This window comes from Canis lupus, chromosome 31 (genome assembly GCF_003254725.2).
Source record: "Canis lupus dingo isolate Sandy chromosome 31, ASM325472v2, whole genome shotgun sequence".
Classification (NCBI taxonomy): domain Eukaryota; kingdom Metazoa; phylum Chordata; class Mammalia; order Carnivora; family Canidae; genus Canis; species Canis lupus.
In genome coordinates this window covers 20793185-20808934 of record NC_064273.1, presented here as the reverse complement: position 1 = coordinate 20808934, position 15750 = coordinate 20793185, and the positions used below count along the sequence as shown (strand labels likewise).

The 15750-nt window shown below is 34.0% G+C and overlaps 1 long non-coding RNA gene across 1 annotated transcript; it reads right to left on the bottom strand.

The window, feature by feature from the left end:
* Positions 1-11413: 11413 nt before the first annotated feature.
* LOC125754150 (uncharacterized) lies at positions 11414-14825 on the bottom strand. Its single transcript, XR_007407647.1, has 2 exons — positions 14670-14825; positions 11414-11615 (listed from the first exon to the last, which is right to left on the bottom strand). It is a non-coding gene; the product is annotated as an uncharacterized LOC125754150 (long non-coding RNA).
* Between the last annotated feature and the right edge of the window lie 925 nt (positions 14826-15750).

The following is a 15750-nucleotide window of genomic DNA, read 5'->3' as shown; positions in this document are numbered from 1 at the left end:
TATTTCAAAAAATAAAGTTCTAAAGTTCTTTTGATCAATATTCTCAAAATTATATATATATCCTAAACCTGTTTTCTAAGATACATCATAAATCTCAGAAATTACTTACTGAAAGGATTTACATATTTTTTCCTTTATTTAAGAATCCCATGGAAATTTACTACATTCTCATTTTTTGGAACATCTATCTTATCTCAATTAAGTATCATTGTTTTTTTTATAACTTTGCATAGATTTTTAGCTCAAGAAAGCAGATATTTGCACATTGGATGAATATATAATCTAAATGTTTTTGCAAGCCCAGGAAATATATCTGAATAGAAAAGGAGAAGCAGCAATCACTTTCTCCGTCCCATGGGGCCATTCTTCTCTCTAATTTTTGCTTTTATACTGTGTGTCTTCTCTGTGCTCAGGCTTCTCTCCACAGAATCACTCCCTTTGCTCTTTTGTTGATTCTCTTTCCCCAAATTTTTGCTTATGCATAGATTTGACTGGCCGGGACAACAACTCCAGTACCTTATCTCAACAATATTTTGAATTTTTTTTTATTTATTATTTATGATAGTCACACAGAGAGAGAGAGAGAGGCAGAGACACAGGCAGAGGGAGAAGCAGGCTCCATGCAGGGAGCCCGACGTGGGATTCGATCCCGGGTCTCCAGGATCGCGCCCTGGGCCAAAGGCAGGCGTCAAACCGCTGCGCCACCCAGGGATCCCTTTAAATTTTTTTTTTTTATTTATTATTTACTCAACAATATTTTGATTCAAGAGGCCATATCATCTGACTTAGTGTCCGCACTCAGTGCATACCTCCTGGGAGAGTCACTGCCTGGCTTTTAACTTGGACGGTCTTTGTCTAGCCATCAGATTTGGATGATAGTAAGATTTCCTCTGGGTTTTGGGATAGAGTGTCTGCTCCACGAATCCTTATGTATGCTCCATTTCAACTATGCAGCATTAATTTAGTTTTTAAATATAAAATTTACTGGTTTAATGTTTTAGCTTCCTTCTGAAGCCACCATGTCTTCCATCTCTATGTAAACTCAATAGCATGTAGAATCTCACACATTTTCTTGGTCTTCTGATAGCTTAGATCTAGGTCTAAATTTAAATCTACTTTTAGATCTGTCCAATATAAACAGTTTCTTAATGATTTTTTAAATGTTTTTGAGATAGACCCCAAAGTACTACCAAGTATAACTTATAAAAACACAAGTAAAATCAGAAAAATCAAGAGATATGACACATTGATTAATTTAATAGGCTCTGAAATCAAATGGATCTAAATTCACTTATTATCCATGGCATACAGAGCAAGTTTGTTACTTTATTTCCTTACCTAAAAGATGCGGAAAATAGTACCTTTTTCATAGGGTGTTTTACTCTGTGAATGAGGTGATAAATATAAAGCTATCCATGCTCTGTGCCTTATGTATAACACACCGTAACTGTTAGCTGATTTGGGTATGATAGTTAATTTCATTGTTTATTATTGTTGTTTTTACATTGTAGAGCTATTCTTGATTAATTCATTTATTTGGTAGTTTTTTTTCTGAACCTGTACCACACAACAAAAAGGGAATTGACAATGAACTAGCCATACTCAGTCCTTGACTCTATGCAACTTATATTTTTCTAAAGAGATAGTTTTGAAAAAAATCAATATAGTAAACAAATAAACTAATCTAAAATTAAAGTAGTAATCCAAAATTAAAGTAAAATTTAATTTAATTTAAAATTAAATTATAATTAAATTATAAGAAAACAAAGAAAAGATAAGCATTGAGATTTAGAACTGGGGAGGAAAGCTTTCTGTGAGATATGCAACTTAATGTGAGATATGAAAACTTTCAGAAGAATTTGGACAATAGTGGAAGGTTTGGAAACAGGGGAGTCCTGGGAACAGGCAAAGCAGCATGTACAAGGCATTGTAGTAGGGGATCACTTGACCTATTTGGAGGACTTAGATCACTGCCTTAGGTGATTGAGAAAGCAGAAAAGATGGAGAAATGGATTATAAACTGGCAGTAATAACTTTGGGTCAATTTTAGGCAGTTTTGAATAGAATTAAATAGGGATGCCTGGTTGGCTCAGTGGTTGAGCATCTACCTTTGGCTCGGGTCGTGATCCCGGGGTCCTGGGATCGAGTCCCACATCCAGCTCCCTGCATGTAGCCTGCTTCTCCCTCTCCCTATGTCTCTGCCTCTCTCTCTGTGTCTCTCATGAGTAAATAAATAAAATCTTTTTTTTAAAGAATTAAACAACAGAGTGATAAAAAATTCTCATTTTTAGAAAGAGTAAAGTTTTACAGAATAGTTTATATAGCATAGTGTGATTTCTTCCTCAAAAGGGTAGTCTTTTCCCTTGAACTTGATCTTAGCTTATTTTTCCCAGTTTCATGTACACAGTTATTTAAAACTTTATATAAAATATAATCATGTTCTGAACCACTTAACAACAACTCTGTATGGAAATTTAATGACTAAAGGTAAAGTATAGGACTTTTTAAAAAGATGTATTTATCTTAGAGAGAAAATGTGAGGAGGTGTTGAGGGGCAGAGAGAGTCTCAATCAGACTCTCAAATCAATGTGGGGCTTGATTCCACAACCCTGAGATCATGACCTTAGCCAAAACCAAGAGTTGAATGTTTAACCCACTGTACCACCTGGGGGCCCCAAACCAAGGACACTAAAAAGGTATATTTTCATAAAGTGTCAGAATAGTTTGATTTACATAACAAATATGCATATATATGTTAATAGAGTTTATCTATTTTATGTAGGGTTCAACCTTTAAATGAAACATCAGTGGTTTAACATAGATATATTTGTTTTATTACTGAAACACTTTGAAAATCCATCTTTTGAAATATGACTTGCCATTATTTTACGGACCAAGTGGAATGAGTTGACCCTCAATATTCATGTTGAAATAAATGTTCTCATCACTATTCAGGTTGAAATAATTGACTCTTTTAGAGAGCTTGAGCTTGAAATTTTAATATCCTATATTTTTTACCCTATTATACAACTACGAAATATAACAACAGAAGTATTCTACCAAATAGTATTATTCTCAATTAATAGGTGAGGACCATCAGTCTGTGATATATTAAGTAAACTGACCAAGTTTATATAGTTAATAGGTTTCACGCCTAGTCCACAAACCTATTGTAATTCCAGAACCCTGGAATCAAGCCCCACATCTGGTTCTCTGCTCAGTGGGGAGTCTCTTTTTCCCTCTCCCTCTGACTCTGCTCTTTCTCTCTCTTTTTCTCTCTCATGTGCTCTTTCTCTTTAATAAATAAATAAAATTTTTTTAAAAGATGTTATTCTTCTACTTATCAGTCTGTTTGCTGTACTGTGAGAAATAAAGTCATTTGACTCTGACCCAGAAGTGCCATGTGTTCACCTAGCATCAATGGCATTGTAGCAAGTTAATTTGTTAGTTTGCAAATAAGGTAAAATTACAGTTTTTGATGCTCCCACCTGCTGTATTATTTAGAACATGGGCCTCTATTACAGCTGTCTAGGAAATTCTGGCAAAATACAGAAGTCACACCTGACTTTTTATTCTTTAAACCAAAGTGACATAGTGAAAGGACAAAGACTGGAATATGATTCTAGAGTCACATGACTCTAACAAGTGGGAGGGTAAATGTACCCTTCCCAGATTCAATTCTCCAGGAAAAAGGGTACTATACATTGGTGGGTGCTAGCAATGCATAACTTCACAGACTTTCTTCATAATGTGGCCTGTGGGTTGACCCCCTGCCCCCTTATAGATGCCAGATATTGATGATCTGTTGTTGATGAAAGAATTCACATGAAGGGCATTCCCTTTTTATGGTTTGTGCTTATTCTAGCTTTCAAATTTGGGAATACTAGCAGACAATTTTAACTTTGTATTTAAAAACTCCCTCTCTCAATAACTTCCTCTACGAGGAGTTCTCAAAAATTCCCAAGAAATCATTCAGTCATTTTGAAAACCACTAAGATGGTGGATAAGACCCAAGTCCAACTTTAGAAAGCCTGCATTATTCTGATACAGTTTCAATAGAGCTAACTGTGTGACTTCAGCCTCTGGGACTTACAGCTTTTTCAACCTCAGATAAACTACTGAAGATAGGTTGGAAGTGGATGACTTTTCAATTCCACCCTAATCAAAACATTTACAATATTTGATCTACATTTAATTACTTACAAAAATAGAAACACTTAAGAGTTTATAATCAATGTATTTCTGAAGTCCAAAATGATAAGGTCTCCAGAGGAAATGTAGCCATAAATTATTGTTCAGACATTTTGAAATAGCAAGCAATCTTTTCCTTTGTGTTTTAAAGCAATTTTGAATTACATATAGAACCCCTGTGACTTTCTGTGATCATAAAAATGAATGACTGGAATGAAACAGATGAATGGCCAATGGCTATGATACATATTAATTGAATTATTTCCTAAGTATCTCACAAATATGAATTCATAATGGCCTATTACAGGAAAAGAAATTTCAATCTTTATAAGATTTAAAATTTGCCATTCCATTGTAAGCACCTAGTGCTTCTCTTTTTTTCCTTAGATTCATTGTATAGAGGATTAAAAGAACAAAAGAACAAGGGATTTCTAAGGATAAAATGGGGTATTTTTCAGATTTTGTTGTTGTATGTCAGCTTGATTTTCTTTTAAAGATTTTATTTATTTATTCATGAGAGTCAGAGAGAGAGAGAGAGAGAGAGAGACAGAGAGAGACAGAGAGAGGCAGAGATACAGGCAGAGAAAGAAGCAGACTCCATGCAAGGAGCCTGATGTGAGACTCGATCCTGGGACTGCAGGATCATACCCTGGTCCAAAGGCAGGAGCTAAACCTCTGAGCCACCCAGGGATCCCCTATCAGCTTGATTTTTAACATATAAAATATATGATATAAAGTTCTGTTCATTGTGAAAATGTTGATTTAATTATTAGTCTACTCTAGAGACAACTAAATTTAGTAGATCTAGATCTATGTAAAACAAATTATTTTGAAACAATTAGAACACAGTATTCTAATAAATAATTAATCTGGGTAAATATGAAATGCTAATCAAAAATACAAATATTTTGCATATAATTTTCAATCCTTCAGAGTTAGGTGTTTGGTACTATGCTCCCCTATCATCCCCTTAATCCCAAAAGCTACCATCCACTCTTCCTAATGTGAGGAGACAAACTCACAAAAAACATATTAAAATAATTCCTTGCCCTCTGAATTCCAATTGAATTTGGCCCCTGATAAGGAAAGAGAATGAGGTCAGTGTACCCATTTGCCTGATTTCCTCATCTGGGGACTCAGTGTCCTTCAATCAAGGATTGCTGCTTCCCTTCAGGTACCTTTCTCTGCAAGACTCTCTCCTTTGGGTCTCAATAATCACTTGTCCCTCTTGTCTTTCTTAGGGAATAGGAGTGGCAATGCTCTGATCATTCTACTCTGTGTTGCCCCATTGTTCCACATGGTTTTTCTACACCCTGCCTACAGTTTCGTAAATAGCACCTGTATGGAAGCCTCCAGATACTATGCTATATGCATGCACCATCTGCTTCTTGTGGGTAAGTGATTAATACTGATATGTGTTAAAGTAAAAAAGATACGTGTTGCTTTATCTTTTAGCAACAGGTAATACAAAATAATGTCTTAGCGTGGTTCCTTTAACATTTTAATTCAGTCTTTAAGCAAATACTTTGTGAATATTCATGTACAAGGCACTCTGTTGGATAGTGAGGAAACAGTAATCTATTACTTGGCTCATCTTACTCTGTTGCTAGTAGTATCTAAGTAACTACTGTCTCTCAACTTTCTAGAAACATACAAGGCCCTTACCCCTGCTACAACTTTCTTTCTATAATCTTTTCTTTTATCTGTTCCAATTTCATTTGAGGATTCATATCTTGAGCAGATATTCCCTCTGTATCACCAGCCAAATTACAGCAGGGACCAAAATTTACAAATCCTTCTGCCCTTCCAGAGCTTCCATGCTGGTATGGGTTCTTTACATCATACTACCAGGTAGACATTGTTCTTTGATCTGACCTAGAAAACATGCACCATTTTTACATCATTCTATTACAATGCCTTCTTTTCTCTGGACTGTGGGATACTTCAGCTAACTTTACACAACTTTTATATGTTGCTTCAGTGCTGTTTGAATCTACATAGAAATCCTTCTATGGCATTTGTCTGGGTAGCTCTCCTTGATCTTCAGTTGCATGTTGCATTTCTGCACATTAATTCCCATTGCCTTCTTTGTGAGCATAAAATTTACAAGAGAAGTTTTTAGAACCTATTTAAAGAAGTTTTTCCTTTTGTTTTCTAAAAATATAAATGTTTGAATAGCACCATTTGAAATTGGAATAGCATCCTTTAAGATTTAAAGTAAGTGTCTAATGATTTACTCACATTTGCCAAAAGGCATGTTAAAGATGAAGCTTCCCAAGAAACATGTATGTAATAAGCAGGGATTGTTAATTTTAATCAAGTCTTTCTAGTTATTTTGGCTAAATACTTTTTTTAATGTAAGGATATATCTTTAGAACTATTTAAGTAAAACAAAACAAAACAAAAGACCCTTGTTTTTCCTGGAACTCATTCCTATCTGAAACCTTAGAATCCTTACAGAGATATGAATTTTCATATTATTTAAATTATGAGCCAGATTGCCACTTCAGGCTCTATAAATATTCTGGAACCACTAAGCTCTTGGGATATAGGTAACCTTTTACAACCAAGCACTGTCTTTTTGCCAGAAGGAGAATTTTCTTGAGAGCATGGCAATCCCCTGATTTTCTTTTTCTTTCTTTTTTTTTTTCTGCCATGTATCTAGTTTCTAGTTGCTGTATAAACATCAAGTATAATAGGAGATTAAAATAATTTTGGTTTTAGGATTATTTTGTTTTCAATTTATCAACTCAGTAGATAAAATTTTCCAGTTTCCTTATAGTAGGCTCCCTTCTGATTTTAAGACACTGACTGTAGAGATTTCTCTGAATTAGTAGAAAGCAAGAAGTAGTTACACCAGGAGACATAGAAATTACTATTTGACTGAAACTCTGAAATTGTGGAACAGCAAACTGGATGAATGACTCTCCGTGTCCTATTGTCACTTGAGGTATGTACATACTACAACATTCAGCCTAGTTCAAGCAGCACCGTTGCCTCTCAGGCTTGATTTAAGGAATGATATCTATGTATTATACTGATTGTTATTCTCAGTATAATTTCTTTCTTTCTTTTTTTTGAGATTTTATTTATTCATTTGAGACACAGAGAGAGGCAGAGACATATGTAGAGGGAGAAGCAGGATCCCCAAAGGGACCCTAATGTAGGACTCGATCCTGGGACCCTGGGATCACGCCTCGAGCTGAAGGCAGATGCTCAACCACTGAGACACCCAGGGGTCCCCATTTTCAGTATAATTTCTACTAGAACTACAATCCAATATAATTTTGCAAGTCGTAGAAATGGAATCACTGCATTAAATTTGCATGTCCATACGGAACCAAAATAAATATGTTTTTAAAATTCCGTTGTTTTATGATTGGTATATACAATTAGATCATTAACAGAAGCAAGATTTCATCCATTCTTAGAATTCTATGTGCTTGCAGTTTCAACAGTGAAGGCGGTGACTGAAGACAAATCCAGAGTGGATAACCTTGAAAAACAAAATTAACAGCAATATAAGAATTATCCCATATTGTTACAAAGTCTCATCCCTTACAGTCTGTTCCAGTTAGTCTAGACTAGTTAATAGTATAGCATTCAATCAACTCCCACATGTCATAGCTTGGAACAACCAAGTTTCATTTCTTTATCAAGTTATATATCAGGTAGGAATCAATCTTAGCTCTGATACTCTGGCTATTAGAGACATTCTCTGTTGGGAGACAATTCTCCATGGATTACTTGTTTCTGCATGTCTTCTGAAGAGGTATTAGCAACTTTTATTCTGAATTCTATTTTCAAAGTCATATGAATAGTAAACAGTCTTGGAACAGAGATAACATGATCCTTCTGAAAAGAAAGCAGAGTTATTTTCTGACTCAGATAATAGAAATATCATCTTCTGGAATAAGGTTTGGGCAGATCTGTTAACAACCCCTTTGGGGATTTCCTCAACTCTGGATTCCTCAGTTGTGCCAGAACTCACCGAGTGCCACAGTCACCTGGGTCATTCTTCATGGGACTTGAGGCAAGGAGAACCAATGTGAACGTGAAACTCCTGCTGTTTGCTGTACTGTGAGAAATAAAGTCATTTGACACTGACCCAGAAGTGCCATGTGTTCACCTAGCATCAATGGCATTGTAGCAAGTTAATTTGTTAGTTTGCAAATAAGGTAAAATTACAGTTTTTGATGCTCCCACCTGCTGTATTATTTAGAACATGGGCCTCTATTACAGCTGTCTAGGAAATTCTGGCAAAATACAGAAGTCACACCTGACTTTTTATTCTTTAAACCAAAGTGACATAGTGAAAGGCCAAAGACTGAAATATGACTCTAGAGTCACATGACTCTAACAAGTGGGAGGGTAAATGTACCCTTCCCAGATTCAATTCTCCAGGAAAAAGGGTACTATACATTGGTGGGTGCTAGTAATGCATAACTTCACAGACTTTCTTCATAATGTGGCCTGTGGGTTGACCTTCTGCCCCCTTATAGTTGCCAGATATTGATGATCTGTTGTTGATGAAAGAATTCACATGAAGGGCATTCCCTTTTTATGGTTTGTGCTTATTCTAGCTTTCAAATTTGGGAATACTAGCAGACAATTTTAACTTTGTATTTAAAAACTGCATTTTTTTCCCCAGGAGAGATTATATTGACTTGCCTCTAATATAGTATTTCAGTTTTCTCCTGTGTGCAAAAATCTGATCTTTATAATTTCACATATTTTAGTAGTTTCTGGTTGTTGATATCATTCTCTCCATATTAATTAATATTTTCCTATGTGTATTTACTTTCAATCATTTCATTTAGTTTTTATAATGAGTATTTGGAAGAGAGCTATTAACATGCCATTCTTTCCAGATGTTCTGAGAAAGTTTGAAATTTTTAAATCCCTATACAGTTCTTAATAACTATCAACTATTCCAGGGTATTTTTACCACTTGATGTCATTTCATATTTTGGATGATCAGGAAGCTTGATCTAAATCATTTCTGTACAATCAGTAGAGGCTGTTTAGATTACTGTGTAGAAAAGTTGTGAGCCTATAATGGAGGGGAAAAAAAGAAGATATGCACTGATTAATATTCCAACCCAATGGAAACCTCTCAAAGCATATTACAAAAAAAAGAAAAGAGTTATCAGATGGAGCTAGAAAAATCTTCATTTGCCAGATCAAGTGGCAACTGGTGGAGAATATTAAAGTTTTTTAACTTTATGTCAGAACAATGAAAATCCACTGAAGAGTTTCGCTCGGATCAGTCTATCAAATCCCCTTCACTTTCCCCCAACACGCACCATGTGGCTGCTTTCTCTTTGAAATAACAACCAACCTTTTCTATTTATATATTATCTAAAACTAAAGCTCAATCCATTAAAATATCTAATGCAAACTTTAAAGAAAGGATAATATAAAATGACGATGGGAAAAAGTGAGAAGGTCAAAGTATTTCCTTTTGGGGGCTAGATGTTTGTCGAGTTGCAAGGATCAAGAAATATCTTCGAGGAGAAGGTCCAGGGGAGACCTCAGAAACCTTGAGTTTTGCTTTGACGTGGATTGACCTGGAGAGTATTATGCTGAGTGAAATAAGTCAATCGGAAAAGGACAAAACATCATATGGTCTCATTCATTTCACTATAAAAACTAGTGAAAGGGAATAAAGGGTGGTGGGTGATGGGCACTGACGGTGGCGCTTGGCGGGATGAGCACTGGGTGTTATGCTATATGTTGGCAAATTAAACTCCAATAAAATAAAAAATAAAAATAAAAAAATAAAAGAAACATTGAGTTCGTCCCAAGCAATCTCCACTTCTCTGAAAGCTGTGACCAATGCTCTGAGCTTTGGAACGATGCTCTTCTTTTATTTGTGCCTCTGATATTTTGATATGTTTTTGACAAGTTTTTGGTGATTATTGGATGCTCTACATTTATAACAACAGACAGTTAAATTTAGCTAAATATTTACCAATTCTATCATACTGAAATTCTTTTTCTCTGGATTTGTACATATGACAATGTATAGAAGATGGTTATGCTTTTGTGGAAAATTGGTTTTATTTATTAAATAGACTAAACTTATTTGGATAATTTTGATAACCTTGAAAACAAACATTATTAAACCTAGGATTGTGATAGCGTACTTTAAGAAACCATAGATTGAGTATATTTAATGCACTAGAGGAAGTAATTAACCAGAATGAATATTCATTATCAGTAGCAGCCTCATGGAGGGAAAATCAGATAAATCTTCAATTCACAGGTGTAGTATACACCTACATCGAGATGCTGGCTTAACTGTCTCTTTTGTGGGCGACATCTTGCAATGCATAAAATAAATTGCCCTTTGTTTTATAACTTGGCCTAAGGATGGGAAATTTGTATTTGGATGAGTTCTGTTAGATATGGATTTGAGTTCACCAGATCTGGTTTGAAAAGAATGTTATCCCCAAGAATGCTATAGGCAGTTTAATTTTCTAACATTAACTGCTCCCTGTCCCATGTATTATACTAATTATTTTATCCTTATGACTCATAAATCAAAATAAGCTTTTGAGGTGGCAAAATAAAAGCATTATTATCATTATTATTAGTTTTAATGTCATTTCACAAATTATCTACATAAGTAAAACAGATGGGAGGAAATTTATATAAGGCTAAGGAATGTGATTTACAACTGTAAACACAGGCCTGATGTGAACACCAGGTTCAGAGTCTATTTTGTAATATAACAATGTTACAAATCTTAAATAAGGAATAAAATTAAGTAAATCTTCTTCATCATAAGTGTTTAATGGACCTTTCTTATGTGAATGAAGGAATAAATGACTAGGGCGTATACAATAAAATTATCCCTGATTATCTCATTGTTTGAATACAACAAAACATTTTAGTAGAGATAGATGTCAAAATGGATTATTTGGCATTTATAAAAATTCTTATTTAAAAATCAGCTTTCTAAAACATTAAAAACAGGAGAAAAATCAGCTTTCAATAATCCTCATTTAACTTTGTTTAATGAAATTACTAATAAATCATTTTAAAGACTTTATAATCATAAAACTTATAGAATTAGAATAATTCTCTAATTATTCAATTCTAGAAAATTCAATAATCAGTGTTCTTAAAAATGAATTTCTCTAGCTCATATGTTTGTTTAAGGTACAAATAAAATTTACATTGATACAAAAACAAAAGTAAATTAGAATTTCAAATATTTTATATTAAATGCACTACAGATTTTATTAAAAACTTAACAATAGGTATCCCTGGGTGGCGCAGCGGTTTAGCGCCTGCCTTTGGCCCAGGGCGCGATCCCGGAGACCCGGGATCGAGTCCCACGTCATTCTCCCGGTGCATGGAGCCTGCTTCTCCCTCTGCCTGTGTCTCTGCTTCTCTCTCTCTCTCTCACTGTGTGCCTATCATAAATAAAATAAAATAAATAAAATAAATAAAATAAAATAAATAAAATAAATAAAATAAAATAACATAAAATAAAATAAAATAATTAACAATAGGTCACCAAATCACTACAATTTTGTTTCTTAAGGTAAGCATGGGATGGGACAAAGAACTCAAAACACTTATTTTTACAAAAACAATAATGTGAATAACTCTGTCTTCTGTGTTTGCTTTAATCCACACACCAACTATATGAGGTCAGGTCAGAGCTCTAATTCTAAACTATCTTCTGTTGATATCAAAACACAGAGGCCAACAGAGTCCAGCTCATATACTAAACATGAACTCTGGGATCATCAGTGCAGAATAAACTTAAAATACCTGGGACAATCTCAGACTCCCCATTACTTGTTACGTAAATTTCAACAAGGTATTTAACTTCTCAAGATTTTATTTTTTCATCTATACAATAAGCACAGTGGACCTAATACCTTAAAGGATTATTTTGAAAATAAAGCAGGTAATATATGTGAAGTATATATGGCAGCACTGGGCAAATGGTACATGCTCTGCATTAGTTTGGTATTATGATTATGATTTCTATCTAATATTCTTGGATTCTAATGATTCCAGCCTCATCTTTAAGGATCTTGGTCCTCTTTGCTGGCATTTCTTCCAGTCTCTCACACCCTTGCTTTTTAGGCAATATTCTTCATTCTGATGTAAACTGGGATCTATCTGAAATATTATTCCTGCCTGACAAACACAAATTTGATAAAACATATAATAAAAATAATATGTAATAAGGGCTTAAAATACAATCCCTCTTAGGATGTTTTATATTGTAAAAGAAGAAGAAAAAGAAGAAGGAAAAGAATGCTCTATAACAAATGGGTACTCTGCTGGCAGTCTCACCCCTGCCAAGCTCCTCACAGAAGTTACATGTGCATGATTTGTTGGGGGTCATCACATCTACCTGGAGAAGTGATTTGTCTCAGGCTCTAATGGAGGCTCAAGGAGTCCCCAATTAGATCAGGCACTTTCCTGTTCTTGCAAAGACATATCTTCAAAGACCCGAACAATCTGTGTTGGTTTCTATTTGTCCTTTCATGTTTGATGTGTCTTTTATGTTTATCTTAGAAGTAATGTTATGTGACTTGTGTGGGTTTTTTTTTTTTTTTTTTTTTTTTTCATTTCATTGACTTATCTTTTATCTCCTAGAAGGCAGGCAGGGCAGTGGAGTTAATCACTTTGTTTTCTATAGCACAGTGCTAGCTGGGACTCCAAGATCAACAATTCTGTGTTTGCAACAGATGCTTAATAGAATTTAATTCATAATTTTTTTCCTCCTAGCAAAATAATATTAAAAATTGTCCCATTTTTAGAAACATAATTCTTAAGCCTTTACACTGTGGTAAGGCATATAATTAGGTGATGATTTGCTTTAATTCTCCTGAGGTGGCCTCCACACAGTTTTATTGGCAGGATAAGTTAACCTTTTATTGAGTGTGTAGCTGAGATACTCCATTAATTGGATTAAGTAGGACTCTCAACCTGGAATGTTCTTTTGTAAATTTTGAATATGCAGTTTGTTAGATCCTTATTACAGTTCATGCAAGGTATTCATATTAGGTACTCCCTGTCCTTGTTCATGCAAGGACTGTGCAACCTGACAGTTCTTTTTAGTATTTCTTAAACATTGCTATTTTTAGTAATGAATAATTATTTTAAAAACCTGTTAATCTAGTTAATGAAACGTGTAATGCACATTTAGGATACAATTTACTAAGGTCCTGTAGCCACATCTGAATGTGGATTCCAAATGTGAGAACCTTTTTTTCTTTTTTTTTTTTTTTGAGAGAGAGGGAGAAAGGCGCAGGGAGGGGAAGAGGCAGAGCAGGAATCATCAGCAGGCTCCACACCCAGAAGGGAGCCAGATGCCAGGCTCGATCGTACAATCCCAAAATCATGACTGGAGCTGAAATTAAGAGTTGGATGTCTTCACCCACTGAGCCACACAGATGCCCCTCCCAGTGTGAGAATGTTTAAATAAAATGAACATGCAGTTGTATATGTGTAAGTTTCTGATTCTAATAGTTCAGATTTTGAAATCTGCCCTTACATTACAGGTTAACTGAATTCACACATCTATATATTATACTGTTTTAGTTGGCATACTTATTCCATATATTTTTATGTGTTTACGTATATCTGCATATATATGCATTATTTTATATGTATATATATGAAGTATCATATTTTTCAGTAAATCCTAATTATGTGTAATCATCTGTCACCTGACCTATACGGGATGCAAAGGAGCAAAATAAATGAAAAGATGGCCTCAGAAGAAATAGGTCCAATGCATGGGAAGAAAAGGGACATACAGATATCTTCAAAGATTTTCAAAAAGATATTACTTCTCTCAAAAGGCAACAGAAAACAAGAAGAATTTTGCAAAAATTATAGTATCAAAATAAAAGAAAAGCTTAAAGATAAATTTGAGATACTCATCTTGAATCTTGAACAAAATATAAAAATATAAAGAAGATATGAGATAAAGGAGACAGCAAATATCTATCCAGGGGGATTCCAGAACCGAAAAATTCAACTAATTTTATGTTAATATTTCATTAGAAGACAATTTAAATTTTCTAAAATAAACTATGTATGATTTAGCTACCAATCATATTTCAGATTCATTTTTCTAGTATATATGTATGTATTTTTAATGTAAAATAACTGTAAATCTATATCTACCTATAACCTGTGTATCTATCATCTCTGTCTGCTTGTCTGTTTATTTCATCCATCAACCTACCACTCACACATTTATCTGTCCATGCGTTCATCCATACACCACTCTATCTATCTGTCTACTCCTGTAATGCATGGATCTTCTATTTAGATGACTTTTAGAAAATGTGAATTATTTCAAAAATATAATAATATGCATTTGAGTTGGAGTATTTTGTGTTCATATTGCTATTTTTGTTATATTTTTGTTCCTGTTATTTATGCTTAGCAAGCTAATAATCAATACATAAGATAAATCATAATATAAATTTTACTTCACAATTCTTCAGATTTCAACTTTAGACTGATCTCCAATGGCTTGTACTTCTGATCACAGCAGATCTCCTTCATGTGTTTGCACTAAGCTGAAGGCCTCTAGTTGGCTCTGCTTCTGAGTATATTCTAACTGTCTGCTGGACAATCTCACTTGTTCATATAACAAAGACCAAGCTTGTTCACATGGCAACAACAGAATTTAAAAGAGAAAGCAGTAGCCAGTAAGAATGGTTGATCACTATGATCAAAACTGGTATACTATCACTTATGTCAGGCACATATTGGCCAAGAAACTATCAAAGCAGCCAAGTTTCTATTGGTGAGGAAGTGGACTAATTCTTAATGGGATGATCTTCAAAGTCACATTTCAAAGGATGCGTGTTGGCTCTTTTTGCCATCCCAATTATCCCAATTATGATCTTATCTTGACTTCCTTACTGATTTAGAAAAGTTTAACAGATTACCTTATGAGTGCTAAATTTCATTTCTTATTTTATAAAAGGGCTAAATTATTTTTCTCTGTTTGTTTCTCTGCTCTGCTTTGAGTACACACTTCAAACTAGTCTCAGCAGTGTCTTTTGCAACTGGTGCCCAGGGTTTCTGTGTGTATAAGTATTTTGTATGTGTGTGTGTCTGTGCATACATCATAGCTGGATTATTTTAAAACTATGAGTAATTAGCAAATTGCTTAGAAGTAATGATGCTAATATATTCAAAGTCTGGTATGGAATCCAACCTATCACTTTATATCTAAATTTTAAATAAATAAATATACTATAAATCATATATAATGAATATTTAATATATATTTTAAAAATCAGACCCATGTCCCCAGGAGAACATTATACAAATGTAAATACATATATATATAAATATATTAATAAATAAACTCATGTAAATATATAAATTAATGTATATAACAATATAATATATATAATACATATATATGTTTGTTTAAACTACTAATTCCTGTTCAGTTTTAGATAGCAATGCAATTGAGCTACTATAATTATAAAATGGGGGAAATAAAGGCAATTTAAAGATAATATAAATTAAAATTTTTAAATATAAAATGCTGGT